General features: G+C 40.5%; 1 protein-coding gene across 3 annotated transcripts in view; it reads left to right on the top strand.

The window, feature by feature from the left end:
• Positions 1-15900, top strand: part of mcf2l2 (MCF.2 cell line derived transforming sequence-like 2) — a 390224-nt gene that overhangs the window by 182639 nt on the left and 191685 nt on the right. The gene's annotated exons all lie outside the window — the stretch shown is intronic.

Genomic DNA, 15900 nt, shown 5'->3' with positions numbered 1-15900 from the left:
TTTGCAAATTTGGAGGGTTACCAAGATACCTTGTGGGATTGTTTGGTTTATGGCCTTTGACATGAAGCCATCCAATGGAAGATACTAATAACGGGAAATCCGGATTTCAAGGCAGTTTTGAAATTGCAACTTCGATGGAATTGACCTCCAGCAAAGCAACACAATTTGCTGATGAGGACCTGGTGTACCAAGTACTGGAAACTCAGCATGGTGCAAGTGAAGGAGATAGGCAGAAGTTATTTTTGGTGGCTGAATATGGACCTCCAGATTGGGAAGAAAGTGGGTTCATGCAAATCTTGTGCTTCAATAAATTTGGGCCTTCCATTAAATTAGATTACTTACAGTTCTTTACAGCCCATTATTGTTCTTTCACCCATGGAAATAACCTCAAACAATATGGCAGCAAATTCAGGCCAATTGCACTATACCACTAGAGGGACAGATGCTACTCGTGGTCATGGATAACCACTCCAAGTGGCTTGAGGTGATCGTCATGATGTTGGTATCAGCAGAAGCAAGGATAGACTGACTGGATGAAATATTTGTTAAGTTCAAGAGCTCTGAATAAGTCATGAGTGACAATTGTGCACAGTTTATGGCACAAGGTTTTGAGGAGGACCCGGAAATTCAGAGTCAAACATGTGAGATCGGCTCCATATAGCCCATTTAGCTGGTGTCCTTAATGTTCAGCCGCCAGCTAAAAACCATGTTTGACTGTAGCCAGAAGACACCAGAGAGGTATCAGAGCGAAATCAAGAAGGACAGATGGCCAGAAGGGTTGGGAGTATTCCAAAGAGGAGAGAAGTATATGTCTGGGGAGAAATAGATCTCAGCAGTTGTGGGACTGTTTTGTATATGGTACAGATAGGGATAAATTGGTCTGGAGCAAATATGCAGACCAGCTGGTCACTGCACCTCATCAATGTGGGAATGTCCTCAGAATTCTGAGCCAGTCCAGATGGGACCAATGATTTTGACTGAGTCATGTATCTGTAAGCCACATTTGGCCATGGCCAGGGACGAAACATCAGCATCACAGGGCAACCAAGCCACAGAGAAATCTAGCTACATGAACAACAGAACCCATGAAACAATCAGATGAAGCAAGATTCAATAGTCCACATTTAGCATTATTGTAGCACATAAATATGCGCACTTTTTATTTTTAAATTGTTTATCTTTATTGACTGTATAGGTTTCAGTTCTTCTTCTTCATGTTTTCAGGAGGCGGAGGTACTCACGCCAGGTACTGAACCTCCAGAACATTTCACCCTAGGCTATTAATTTCTGTTTGTATAGAAAGAGAATGCTGCTAAGTTATATGATCACACCTGTATTCAATGTCAATCAGGCAGTTATATAATAAGCATACATAGCATGCACAAACAAAAATATTAGGTTTCAAATGTGTTAAGGCACTAATTAGAATTTACACTCAGCCCAGACAATATAAACACACCTGTTCTTAATTGCATGCCCTTTCATACTGACTTACTATACTTTATATATTTGGAACACCAGTTCAGAAAGGAGGGAAAGCATAGTCACTGAGTGTTTTTAAGATGGTGGTAGATAGATTATTTTTGACAAGGGAACATAAATTATTGGATCTAGATTGTAGAACTGAAAACACAAACATTTCTTATTGAATGATAAAGCAGGTTCAAAGGGCATGTCCTATTTCTGCTCCTAATTTGCATGTTTATATATATGTGTGGTGCCAAGATTCTCAAATCTGAAGCAGGAAATTGTGGATTCAAGACCCACCCTGAAGATGTGAAAATAAATGCATTCCAAAATGACATTCCAGGGCATCAGCTCTTTTCTCTCCTTACAGATGCTGCCAGACCTGCTGAGATTTTCCAGCATTTTCTCTTTTGGTTTCAGATTCCAGCATCCGCAGTAATTTGCTTTTATCCAGGTGTTTAACCCACTGCCACCTCTCTTCCAGGAATGCCTACCCTGAGGAAGTACTGCTCTTCTCTCTGACAGGATTTTCATTTGTCTCTCTCCCCCTGTCCACCTTCACTGCTTTCCTTCTCCCTCTCAGTGTGAGACAAGGTATTTACTCTCTCTATCCACTGTCATTATCACCTCTTTATTGCTACCTTTGCTTCTGGAGCCATGACTCGCCTTTTCTCAGCCTAGTATAAATACCTCCCTATTTCTCCCTTTCTTTAGCTTTGACAAAGGGTCAGTTAGACTCAAAACATCAGCTCTTTTCTCTCCTTACAGATGCTGCCAGACCTGCTGAGATTTTCCAGCGTTTTCTCTTTTGGTTTCAGATTCCAGCATCTGCAGTAATTTGCTTTTTTTCCAGGGTGGTATTCTGGAATGCTGCTTTTTAGTGTCCTTGGCACTATTTTAAAGAAGTGCAAGGAATCTATTCTCAATATCCTTGTAATTCCTCAAGCAAGATTACCACAACCATCTCATTGTCATCACATTGCTGTTTTTAGGAGCTTGTTCTGTCCTTTCTGCATTACAATAGTGCTAAACTTGAAAAATGCATATAGGCAGAAAAGTACTCTGGGAACCTCTTGAGGTCTTTGTATAAATTCAAGTCTTTTTTTCACAGAATACACTGGTCGCATGAAACAAAGTTGTTGAAGCTGATTACTGCAACAATATCTGGCAAAAGGCTTTAATCACTGTGCAAAATGTAAAAGCTTATGATTCATATATCTTCCTAATCTATATATGGATCTCCCATTCTCATTTTTTTGTCGTTATCCTATGATTCACATCAAGAATTGGTGCCAATTCCCTTCCAAATATTGCCACAATTTCAGAATTTTCTCATAGAGTCATAGAGATATGCAGCACAGAAACAGACCCTTTGGTCCACCTTGTCCATGCTGGCCAGATATCTCAACCCAATCTAGTCCTACCTGCCAGCACCCCGCCCATATCCCTCCAAACCCTTCCTATTCTTATACCCATCCAGATTTCTTTTAAATGTTGCAATTGTACTACCCTCCACCACTTCCTCTGGCAGCCCATTCTATGACCTCTCCCAGACAGGTTCCTCCAAGATCAGTTGTGAATTTCACTGTTTATTAATTTTCCTAGATGTACTCCGATGTCCAGCGATACATGAATTCAACAGCAAAGGCAGTAACTGCATAGGTTCACTACTGTGTCAGTGAGAAGTGTGGGGTTTTTTTTTCTCTCTCCCTCTCTCTCTTTCCTGCATAGACCATATGCTGCCTTTGTCTGTTCCACTCCCTTTTAAAAGTGCTGTTGTTTTGACTTTTTTTTTTCTTCAAAGTTCCAAAACGATGCAACAGTATATAAAACAGTAATTGCTGCTCCTGGAATTCAAGGACACCTAGAATACCTCAATAAAAGAGCAGCCTGTTACATCCAGAAATGTTTCCTGTCCTCCATCTTCGATTACCCAGAATCCTGTTCTTACACTATGATATTTAATAAGGCAACCACCCCGTCCTTCTCTATTTTTTCTGAAAATGATAGAAGCATATAGAAGCATAAGTTTCTGAAACACAAAATAAAATTTAATTGTGCCTTCTCATGATTTTAATCCTCATGTTGGTCATGGGTTTTTAGTTTGTTGTCCTAACTATCTTTATTCTTAATGTATGTAACTAAGAGGTTTTTATCAAACTGTTTTATAGTCACTGTACTGTGTGAAGTACAACACAAATTTCTGACTTCTTCCTGCTGAATAAAAGAAGGGGTGGAAAATGAGAGTTTAGGAAGGAACTAGATGAAAGTTCCACTAAATTTCTCAGCTGCTGAGACTTTACAGGTGCTTCTCTTACATTTGTATCTCTCAGATAATTTATAGCTCTCTCGTGTTCACTTGCTTACACTTAGTTTTGATACAATTCCTTTCTACAGAAATTTCACCTGCTTCTGAACTAGCTAATGCTACTAGGTAATCAACAATCATCTTTAACTTGTTTAATTTTAGCTCCATTTGTGGTAGTATCCCTACCCACCTCCAAGGGGACTTACTCCAGAGGTTTGTAATAACATCTCTGAACAAGCTGATTAGGATAAACGTATCAATTTATTTTCAAAATTGGTTAATTTTCTTGTGTGTCTCTCTTAAACTCGTTCATTAAACATATAATTCTTTGGAATAGAGCGATAGTCACTTCAATCACTTGAGTATAACAATGATCCTTTGGGGAAACACTTGCAAATGCATTCACTCAGTCTTAAAAGGGGGGTGGGTTTGTCTAACAGCAGACGTAATCTCTGTTTGTACATGCCAAGAGGCTGAGTTTCTTGAGAATGTCACCACAAAATGATGCAAAGAGCAAGAAGAAAACAAATGTCATTTTCAAGCAACAAGAAAGAGCAGCCTGTCTAATACTGGCGCTACCTTAATATCCATAAGTTTACTTTATCCCTCTCCCACTCTCTCCCACTATGGCCTCCAAATCTTCCCGGCCTTCCCATAGTTCTCAGGGAGAAGGAGACTGGCTCCCAGTACAGTACCCTTCCCCTGCTCCAATGTCCATGGAGCAGGCCCCATGACATCACACCCATCCCCAGGATACCCTTCACTTCTGCTGCTGGTCTGGTCTCCCTATTTCTGCTTCTGGCACTGCAGTGTCACATTCCAGCTGTGGTACAAATCTCTGCTTCACCTCCCTGATCCCTCCATGCTGAATGTGGTGGTGTCATTAGCACATGCACAGGTGCTTTCTGAAATCCAGCCTGTCATCATCAGGTGATGACAATAGCTATGTTTGTGCATGTGCAGTTGCCATATTCCATTACGGATAATCGTTTCTAGTACCCCTTTATCAGGTGATCAGTATAGGGATGGGGAGTGGGAAGCCCTCCATCATGCCCTGAGAGATACTGGCCTATAAAATGCTCTAATTTACCCATTGGTCTAACATCCAAGAGGAATATGTTTATCAGATCTATTAACACATTGCTTTTATCAAACCAGAACTGACCAGTCTCCAATTGATTTCAAAATAACTGCAAGCTTTAGCTCTTGGCAAATTGCTGGATGAGCACTTCACCTTTCAAACAGATTATCTTTAAGCTCTACTGATTAACTTGAGGATTGTTCAGGGATTCCTTATCCAGATTGATAATTTCTAATGATGAACATTAATGTACTCTTACAGCCATGCAGTAAGGCATAACTTTTGCTAGGGGCACCGCAGTTTCCTCCCTAGCCTCCACAAAGTCCCGGGATACACTTCAACAGGTCCTAGGGATTTATCTACCTTAAAGTATGTTAAGACTTTCAGAACATTCTGTAATTCTTTAATTCCTATCGCCTACTCGTAACTGTAATCCTAACTTCTTAGCCAATTCAATCAGCCAACCTTGATTATTCTTTGGAAATCATCAGTGTCTCATCTTTCGCCTCCTGAAAAGTTGTAGTAAGCCATTTTAGCATAATAATGCACAAGATACCTAGTGTATTTCCTTTTAACTCTTTGCAATTATTAATGCAACACTTACAGTTAAACAATATTTCCATTGGGTATCTTAGATCTTACGAGTTTTATGCTACAACTGAGGCTGTGGGATTGCAGTGTCACTCTAGATCCACCATTCCATGGGTCTGAACATAAAATTGAAAATTTCTAGTTACTAGGATAACCAATTAAATACCTCATCTATATTGAATTTTAAACAAATATATTGAGCCACCATATTTCCTAAACAGACCTCAGTTGGTCAAAACACAATTTTGTTCAATAAAGATGCAGTAATTAATTACTATACACATTCAGTAATATACAAATATGAGTGTTCATCTCTGTAACTGTACCAAAACACACACTTGCTCACCCATGCATCAGGAAAAGAGCAGTTTTCTCTGTCAAGACTGGCTTACAGAAAAAAAACACTTTAGCCAATGTGTTGTTCTTCAAGGCAAATAAGTAAAGCATAGAATATTCCAGGGTCTGTTGTTCCAGCAGTTGTGGAAAAGTCATTCATCACACACAATCTCTGAAATCTTGCAAGCAGGTTTTTCAGGAAAAAAACAATTTTAAGTTGTTCTTTCAATTATTCTTCTAAAAAGAAAAACTTGGTGACACCTGAATAGATGGGGAAGGTTTTCATTTCAGAAATGGTGAGATCATTGAACAGTTTGATCAAAACAGGCTTTCTTCAACTCATTTGTTTTTGGCAGACTTTCCTCCAACTCAGCCTGTTCTAAGTAGACATCCCTCCAAATCAAACAGATAAAACAAGATCAGATTGTAAGTTTGCTCACTGAGCTGGTAGATTTGTTCTCAGACATTTCGTCATCATGCTATGTAACATCATCAGTGAGCCTCTGGTGATGTGCTGGTGTTCTGTCCCACTTGCTATTTATGTGTCTTGGTCTGTTGTGGGAGATATCACTTCCGGTTCTTTTTCTAAGAGGTTTGTAAATGGGGTCCAAATCGATATGTTTGTTAATGGAGTTCCGGTTTGAATGCCAGGCCTCTAGGAATTCCCGTTGTGTCTTTGTTTAGCTTGTCCCAGTCGAACTGGTGTCTGTATGTATGGATACTAGTTTTAGTTTGTCACCTGCACCCTAATCTTACCTGCAGACAAAGGGCGCATGACCCTCATCCTGAACAGAACACAATACATTGAAAGCAGATACTGATATCTACCAACAGGTGGCAATGGACCCAACTCTACAGCTAGCAAACCATATTACAGCTTCTGAGGAAGCTTCACAGGGCAGGTGAAATTAACAAGACAGACCTCCAAAGAATGAAACCTGAAGGATTCATCACACCCCGTTTCTATGGATTACCAAAGGTACATAAAGAAGGGGGCCCCCCTCAGACCCAAAGTCTCACTTCCTGGTACACTGGCATACAGACCAGCAAAGGAACAGCAACGCAAACTGAAAGACCTAGTAGAAGACTCAAGCCACTCCATCCACTCCACCTAGGAAATCCTTAACATCATCAAAGACATCAAAGTAGAGGACAACAAAGTCCTGGTTTCCTTCACCCTGACAGTCCTATTCACATCAATAATAATCACCCTAGCCAAAGAATCACAAGCCTCACTGCGAGACGAACCAAGAACACAAATGCCTGACACTCCAATTCCATCAGCAAGGACAGCATCTTCAAACTAGTAGACCTGTGCCTCACAACCCGCTTCACCTTCAACAACAAGATCTACAAACAAATCAATGGGATGCTTATGGGATCACCAATATCGGGACACTTAATAGAAGCAGTTGTGCAGGAGTTAGAACGAATAGCCCTTCCCACAATCCAGCTCAAGCTTTGGGTCCACTATGTGGATGACACCTTTGTCATCACAGAACACAACATATTAGAAGAAACCCACAAACACACAAACAACATCCTTACTGGTAAAAAGTTCACCAGAGAGGAAGAGAATAGTAACAGACTTCCCTTCCTAGACGTCACAATAGAACAAAAAGCCAATGGAGAGCTGCAGACCAGCATCTTCAGGAAAGACACACACACACACAAACGGAGCTGTATCAGGACATCCCAACACCCACAAACAGAGCTACATCAGGGCATTATTTAAATGAGCTACAACACACTGCAACACCCAGGAACTATGAGAAGCCGTGGAAAAACACCTAAACAATGTATTCAGGAACAGTGGGTACCAGATAAGCGCAGTCCACCAATTCCTACAGACCTAAACAAGAAGACACAACAGGCTCAGAGATTTTAGTTACCCTGCCATACATTAAAGACATCTCGGAGATGACAACCAGACTTCTCTGGCCCCTAGGCACCATGGTAGCCCACAAACCTACCACCACACTGAAACAGCTCCTGATGAATTTGAAGGACCCCCTACCAACAACCAGCAGAATGAATGACATATACAAAATACCCTGCAAGGACTGCAACAAACATTGCATTGGACAAATGGACAGGAAGCTAGCCACCACAATACATGAGCACCAACTAGCCACCAAAAGCCATGACCAACTATCACCAGTATCCATACACACAGACGAAGAGAGACACCGATACGACTGGGACAATACATCAATCCTGGTGCAGGCATGCATGGGAATTCCTAGAGGCCTGGCATTCAAACCGGAACTCCCTCAACAAACATATCAATTTAGACCCCATTTATCAACCTCTCAGAAAAAGAACCAGAAGTGATATCACCCACCACAACAGACCATAAATAGACACATAAATAACAAGCAGGACAGAACATCAGCGTTTCACCGGAGGTCTCTGATGATGTTACGTAGCATGGTGACAAAAAGTCTGAGAACAAATCTACCAGCTCAGCAAGCAAACTTACAACCTGAGCTGCAAATCTTCTCTAAAATCACAGACCAAACAAAAACTTAGTGAAGCCAGTCACTGTTCCAAAACAGACCCAGCAGACCCTTCAGAAAAGCAAGCAATTATCACCAGTTGTGTATAAAGAACGTATCTTCTCATTTCTTTGTATTTTTGATTGAAGACTGAAGTATGAAAAGGACTGTTCTTAAAACTGAAGAACAATGGAAGGGATTACTCTAATTTTAAAAAGGAGGCAACTGACACTCATGATAGGTGCTGTTTACTCTGGGGAAGGTAAGTACAGATGGGTTGAACCAGGGCTGTATACTAAAGGAGGTTTGGCTGGCAACAAGTAGCTGGTTGGTTATGGAGTGGTGACCAGGTGTCAATGACAAAAGCCTTTTGCCTGCCAATGATCATGTGATTCACTCCCAGGTAGCTGAACAACCTTGTGGGTGAGAATAATATGGACAGGAGCCTTTGGACCACTGGAAAGAGGTTCTACTTTGATATCTGCAGTGAAAATTATCTAAACTTTAAACACAGTCAGTTTATTTCCATCACCAGTTGCTGCAGTTTGTTCCTTTCAACTAATAAGTCAGAGACTTTTCAAGTTATGAACCAGTCAGGGAGGATCCCAGAGAACTGGAAAATGATGAGGATAACACTTCTGTTTAAGAAGAGGGGATGACAACAACAGGAAATTATAGGTTGTTTAGCCTGACCTCTGTCATTGGTAAGATTTTAAGGATGAGGTTGCGGAGTACTTGGAAGTGCACAGTATAATAGGGGTGAGTCAGCACAGCTTCATTTAGCGGAGGTCATACCTAATAATCTGTTAGAATTCTTTGAGGAGGTAATCAGTACATTAGAACAATGAGAGCCAGTGGACATTATCTATTTGGATTTCCAGAGGCCTTTGACAAGGTGCCACACAGGAGGGGCTTCTAAATAAGAGAAGAGCCCATGGTGTTAGGTGCAATTACTGGCATGGAGAGAGAATTAAGTGACTAGTGGAAAGCAGAGTGGGGTAAAGGGGTCTTTTTCAGGATGGCAGTGGGTGACTAGTGGAGTTCTGTGGGGATCTTTGTTGGGATTACAACTATCCTTTTATACATTAACAGTCTGGATAAAGGAAATGAGGGCATTATTGCTAAATTTGCAGATGACATAAATATAAGTGAAGAAATAGGTAGTGGGAAGGCTGCAGAAGCACTTTTCCACATTAGCTGTGGGCAAGGAAATGGCAGACGGAATACAATGTGAGAAAGGGTGAGGTTAGACTCTTCAGTAGGAAAAATAGAAATATAGACTATTTTCTCACAGGCAAAAGCTTTGGAAATCTAAAGCACGAAGGGAATTAAGAATCCTAGTTCACTATTCTCTTAAAATACAGATTCAGTTGGGAATAAGGAAGGCAAATGCAATGTTGGCTTTCATTACAAGAGAGTCTAGAATACAATAGCAGAGATGCACTCCTGAGGCTACATAAGACTCTGAACAGACTGCATTTGGAATACTGTGTGCAGTTTTTGCACCCCATCTAAGAAAGGATGTAGTAGCATTGGAGGCGGTCCAGCAGAGATTTACAAGAATGATCCTGGAGATGAAAGGCTTGTCATATAAGGAGCGGTTGAGGATTCTGCATTTGTACTCAATGGAGTTTAGAAAGATGTGTTAGGATCTCATTGAAGCTTACAGAATGCTGACAAGTCTGGCTAGAGTGAATATGAAAATGATGTTTCCACAATTGGGGAATTCTGCATACTTTGATAAAATTTTTAACTTTTGTGATGTCTCTAGGAATAGTCGGGCTTGATTTCCAGCGCATGATGCATGATTTCTAGGAAGCCTTCTTTAAAATTAACGCCAATGTCTGCAGTGACTTTCAGTAACCTTTTAAAGAAACAACTCCAGGTCTGACCAAAAATTTTGAAATAAGTTCCTTTGTCAAGAATCTTTCGAAACTTTAGTCCTCCAAGCAAGTTTAACCAAAAAGCATTTTCATGACAGTATAAAACTTGTAAATGCTGATGTTCAAACAGATTTTTATGTACTTCTGTGGCAAGTTTCACAGTACAGCGAGCAATGTGGAAGACAAATGGATGTTGACCTTTATTGCAAAAGAATTGGAATATAGGAATAAAGAAGCCTTATTACAGGTGCACAGGGTTTGGTGAGACAACATCTGGGGGCACTGTGAGAATTTTTGGTCGCTGCATTTAAGATATGTAGTCATGCTTTAGGCAGTACAGCAAAGGTTCACCAAATTAGGACATGGGATGAGCGGGTTGTCCTACATTGATAGACTGAGCAAAAAGGTCTGTGTTCTTTGGAGTTGAGAAGAATTCGAGACTATCTTATTAAAAGATAAAACATTCTGAGGGTGATTGATAGTGTAGATGCTGAGAGATAGATTCCTGTCCAGTAGAAACAAAAACATTAAGGCTCAGTCTCAACACAAAAACTCAATCATTTAGGATTGAGGTGAGAAATTTCTTGACTGAAAGGGCTGTGAATGTATGGGTATTCACCACCGCAAAGGGCTGTGCATTCATTATCATTGAATAAATTTAAGGTGGGCCTGACAAATGGTTGGTCTCTTAGGAAATCAAAAAGTCTCTTAGAAAATCAATGGAGAGTGGTTGGGAGAATGAAGCTGAAGCCAAAGATCAACCATGACAGCATTGAATGGTGGAGTAGGCTTGACAGAAAATATAATCTTCTGCTCCTATTTCTTGTGTAAATTATCAAGAATATTAGGTGGAGGGGATGAGGGAGAATATTTGTTTCATCAGCAGCCATGGGTGAAGTGTCTGAACATTGGAGTGGAGACTAATGTGTCATTATTTAAGGAAGGTTGCAGGGAGATATGGGGAACTACAGGCTGGTGAGCCTGAAGTCTATGGCGAATAAGTTGTCAGAGGGGATTCTGAGAAACAGAATCTACAGGCATTTAGAGAAACCAGGACTCATTTGGAATAGTCACCATGGCACGAATTTAGTTGAGTTATTTGAAGGAGTGACCAAGAAAGTAGATGAAGGTTGTGCGGTAGACATTATTTACATGGACTTTAGCAAGGCCTTTGACAAGGTATCGCATAGTAGGTTACTGAGTAAGGTTAAGTCTCATGGAAGCCAGGGAGAGCTAGCCAATTGGATATAAAATTGGCTTGATGGTAGAACATAAGAGGGTGGTGGTGGGGAATTGTTTTTCAGACTAGAGGCCTGTGACCAGTGGTGTGCCACAGGGATTGGTACTGCACCCACTGCTATTCATCATTTATATAGATGATTTAGATAAGAATTTAGGAAGTATGGTTGGTAAGTTTGTGGATGACACTAAGATTAGTGTAGTGGACAGTGAAGAAAGTTATCTGGGAATACAGCAAGCTCTTGATCAACTGAGCTAGTGAGCTGACAATGGGTGGATGGAGTTTAATTAGATAAATGTAAAGTGTTGTATTTTGATGGGTCAAATCAGAGTAGGACTTACACAGTCAATGGTAGGGCCCTGGGGAGTGTGTAGAATAACGTGGTCTAGGGGTACAGGTTCCTAGTTCCTTGAAATTGGAGTTACAGATAGACAGGGCAGTGAAGAAGGCGTTCAGCATGCTAGCTTTCATCAGTCAGAGCACTGAGTATAGAAGATAGGATGTCTTGTTGCAGCTGTACAAGGCGTTGGAGTTCAGATTTGGATTGTGTACAGTTCTGGTCACCCTACAATAGAAAGGGTATTACTAAACTAGAAATGGTGCAGAAAAGATTTATTAGAATGTTACTTGAACTGGAAGGTTTTGAGGAGAGGTTGGATAGGCTGGGATCTTTTTCTTGACGTGTAGGAGACTGAAGGATGTCTTTATAGAGGAAGATAAAATGGTGACAGACATAGATAAGGTAAGGGAGTCTACATCTTAAAGCATAGGTTTAAGGTGAGAGGGGAGAGATACAGAAAAGTTGAGGAGCAATTTTTTCACACAAAGGGTGGTGACTGTTTGGAATGGGCTGCCAGGAGTTGTGGTGGAAGTGAGTACAATTTTTTCATTTAAGAAACTTTTAAGCAGGCACAGATGGGATAGTTATGGAGGGATATGGACCAAACACAGGCAAATGTGACGAGGCAAAACTGGGTGGCCTGGATAAGTTAGGGCAAAGGGACTGTTTTCATGCTGTCAACCTTTATGACTCTATGACTCGAATTGAGGAAATATCACCTCAGTGGACAAGATCTTTTCTGGGGTGGAGGAGTCTAGAACTAGAGAAGAGAAAGATTCAAAAGAGACCCAAAGGGCAACATTTTTATGCAGAAGGTAGTGCATTTGGAATGAGCTACCAGAGGGAGTGTAGAGCCTGGTACAATTCCAACATTTAAAATGGACGGTTATATGAATAGGAAGGATTTAGTAGGATATGGAACAAATGCTGACAAATGGGACTAGATTTATTTCGGATATCTGATCAGCTTGGACAAGTTGAACCAAAGGGTCTGTTTCTTTGCTGTTCATCTCTATGATTCTATAACAACAATTAAGTTAGATGGTGAGTCGATTGAGTTGGCAAGAATTTAATTGCAGACGGAGCAGTCTGAAATAGAAAAGGAAATGAAAAATCAAGAAAGAGTACTGAACGTTAAAAATTTCAACTGAAAAAGAAGCACTTTAGAGGACAGAAAAAGAAAAGAGCATTGAAGGCAAGAGAAAAGGAGACAGAAAGGGAATAGAAGCTTAAAAGGCTGGAACTAAAAGTAGACTGATGGGTAGAGCTAAAGAAATTTATGCCTTGCTTTCTGAGGAAGTGATAAGGTTGAGGTATTAAAAAATACTATCCTGCATAGGAGCTGATCCTTGAGTCTTAGTGGTAGAAATTCTGGAATATTCAGAAACAGACTGGGCGAGCATTTCAAATAAATTGAGAGTTTAATGCAAAATAGTTTTACTTGGTGTGATGATTTGGAGATGCCGGTGTTGCACTGGGGTATACAAAGTAAAAAATCACACAACAGTCTCTCAGGTTTAATTGGAAGCACTAGCTTTCAAAGCGCTGCTCCTTCATCAGATGGTTGTGGAGGACACAGTTGTAAGACACAGAATTTATAGCAAAAGTTTACAATGTGATGTAACTGAAATTATATATTGAAAAATACCTTGATTGTTAAGTCTCTCATCTGTTAGGACACCATGATAGTTTCACTTCTTTCATATGTAAATCACAAAACGTTTTGTGAAAGTTACATTCTCAGGTTAACTGTAACAAATGGTGTGAGCCCAGATAAGATGATGAAGGTGTTAGCCCCCTGTGTTCTCTGTCTGTGCCATAATGTTTAGACTGATTCTAATCTGAAAAATGAGTTAACAGAGTCTTACATGGATTCATGCAGTTTTTGAGCAAAGTACAATGTAACTCTGCAAGTACAAATTCACCCCACAAACATATATGTGTATGTGTGCATGTGTGCGTTTGTGTGTGTGTGTGTGTCTGGGGTGGGGGGATGTGAATGTCTGTGAGAGACAGTGTATATGTACGTGTGTGAGAGTGTAAAAGGGTCTAAGTCTGTGAGAGGGTGCATGTGTGAGTATGAGTGTGTGTGTCTGTAGGAGTTTGTGTGTGTCTGGGGTGAGGGTTTGTGAGTCTGTGAGAGAGAGTGTATATGTGTGTTTGTGTGAGTGTAAGGGGTCTAGGTCTGTGAGAGGATGCATGTGTGAGTGTGGGAGTGTGTGTGCCTGTAGGAGTGTGTGTGAGTGTCTGTATGTGTGTCTGTGTGAAGTCCGATTTGGAGGATGGTCACCCGAAGGTCTGAGGCTGAAGTATTCTCCAACTGGGAGGGAACACTCCTGACTGTTGACTGTTGTAGCAAGGCAGACTTTGGGACAGGCAGCAGTGAAAAGTGGCCAAGCAGAGGATGATGGCTAAGTTCTGTACCCATAGGGAGGGCCTCAACCGGGACCTTGGGTTCATGTCACATTACAGGTGACCACCATTGCACTATACACACACGCACACATACACATACACACACACCTATACACAGACACGCACACAAACACTAACATACACTCCTACAGACACACGCACACTCCTACACTCACACATGCACCCTGTCACAGACTTAGACCCCTTTACACTCACACACACATACATATACACTATCTCTCACAGACACTCACAATCCCCCACCCCAGACACACACACACACACGTTTGTGGGGTGAATTTGTACTTGCAGAGTTACATTGTACTTTGCTCAAAAACTGCATGAATCCATGTAAGACTCTGTTAACTCATTTTTTAGATTAGAATCAGTCCAAACATTATGGCACAGACAACAGAACACAGGGGGCTAACACCTTCAACATCTTATCTGGGCTCACACCAATTGTTACAGTTAACCTGAGAATGTAACTTTTTAAAAAAGTTTTGTGATTTACATATGAAAGAAGTGAAACTATCATGGTCATCCTAACAGATGAGAGACTTAACAATCAAGGTATTTTTCAATGTATAATTTCAATTACATCACACTGTAAACTTTTGCTATAAATTTTGTGTCTTACAATTGTGTCCTCCTCAACCACCTGATGAAGGAGCGGCGCTCCAAAATCTAGTGCTTCCAATTAAACCTGTTGGACTATAACCTGTTGTTGTATGATTTTATTTAATTTATGTGGGCATTAAAGATAGAGACTACATATGTGCCCCTTTGGAAAATAATTCTCTAAGAATTTAAAAATTCACTCTCTCCATTCATAAGGCTATGCATAGAAAACCAGAAGTTTGCAACAGCAAGAGAGGCAGTGGAAAAGATACTTAGATAATTCAAACAATGTCACATTCTTGACAACGTTTTACGATGGGAATAGAAATAATTATATAAGTTACATTTAAAGTGGAACTGACAATGTGTGAAAGAATGTCTTTTTTTTCCACATTTCACGGTGAAACACACATAATGAGTATACCCTCCATGGTGATCGAGCTCTGGCTTAGAATCATAGAATCCTTACAGTGTGGAAACAGGCCCTTCGGCCCAACAAGTACACACCAACCCTCTGAAGAGTAACCCACCCAGACCCATTCCCCTACCCTATATCCTATATTTATCCCTGACTAATGCACCTAACCTACACACCGTGAACACTATGGATAATTTAGCATGGCCAATTCACCTAACCTGCACATCTTAGGATTGTGGGAGGAAACTGGAGCACCCAGAGAAAACCATCTCAGACATGGGGAGAATGTGCAAACTCCGCACAGTTGCCTTGTTTAACACAGAACTTCTGGCTAAGAGGCCAGGACACCACTCATTGCATTACATGATCTCTAATACCCTCAAACCAAAACGTACCTCCGTGCTGTATATGACACCTTGCTGATAACAAATTGGATGCTGTGTTCTGTCAGAATACAACAGTAACTCATTGGTTTTGAAGTACCTTGGGATGTGGTGAATACATTTGCATTTATATTAAAACTTTACATATGAGCAATGGTAAAAGAATGCAATAGCGTAGAATATAAATCAAGCATTGGCAATATTTGTGGAATTACATATTTAATATTTTATGACCACATACCTATGATGCTGTTTCGGTTATGACATATTAGAACCCAAATGTGTAAAATTCAGACTTTTGATTGACGGATTAATTTTT

Source organism: Chiloscyllium punctatum, chromosome 6 (assembly GCF_047496795.1).
Source record: "Chiloscyllium punctatum isolate Juve2018m chromosome 6, sChiPun1.3, whole genome shotgun sequence".
In the NCBI taxonomy this organism is placed as follows: Eukaryota; Metazoa; Chordata; class Chondrichthyes; order Orectolobiformes; family Hemiscylliidae; genus Chiloscyllium; species Chiloscyllium punctatum.
This window is presented reverse-complemented; position numbering and strand designations above follow the sequence as displayed.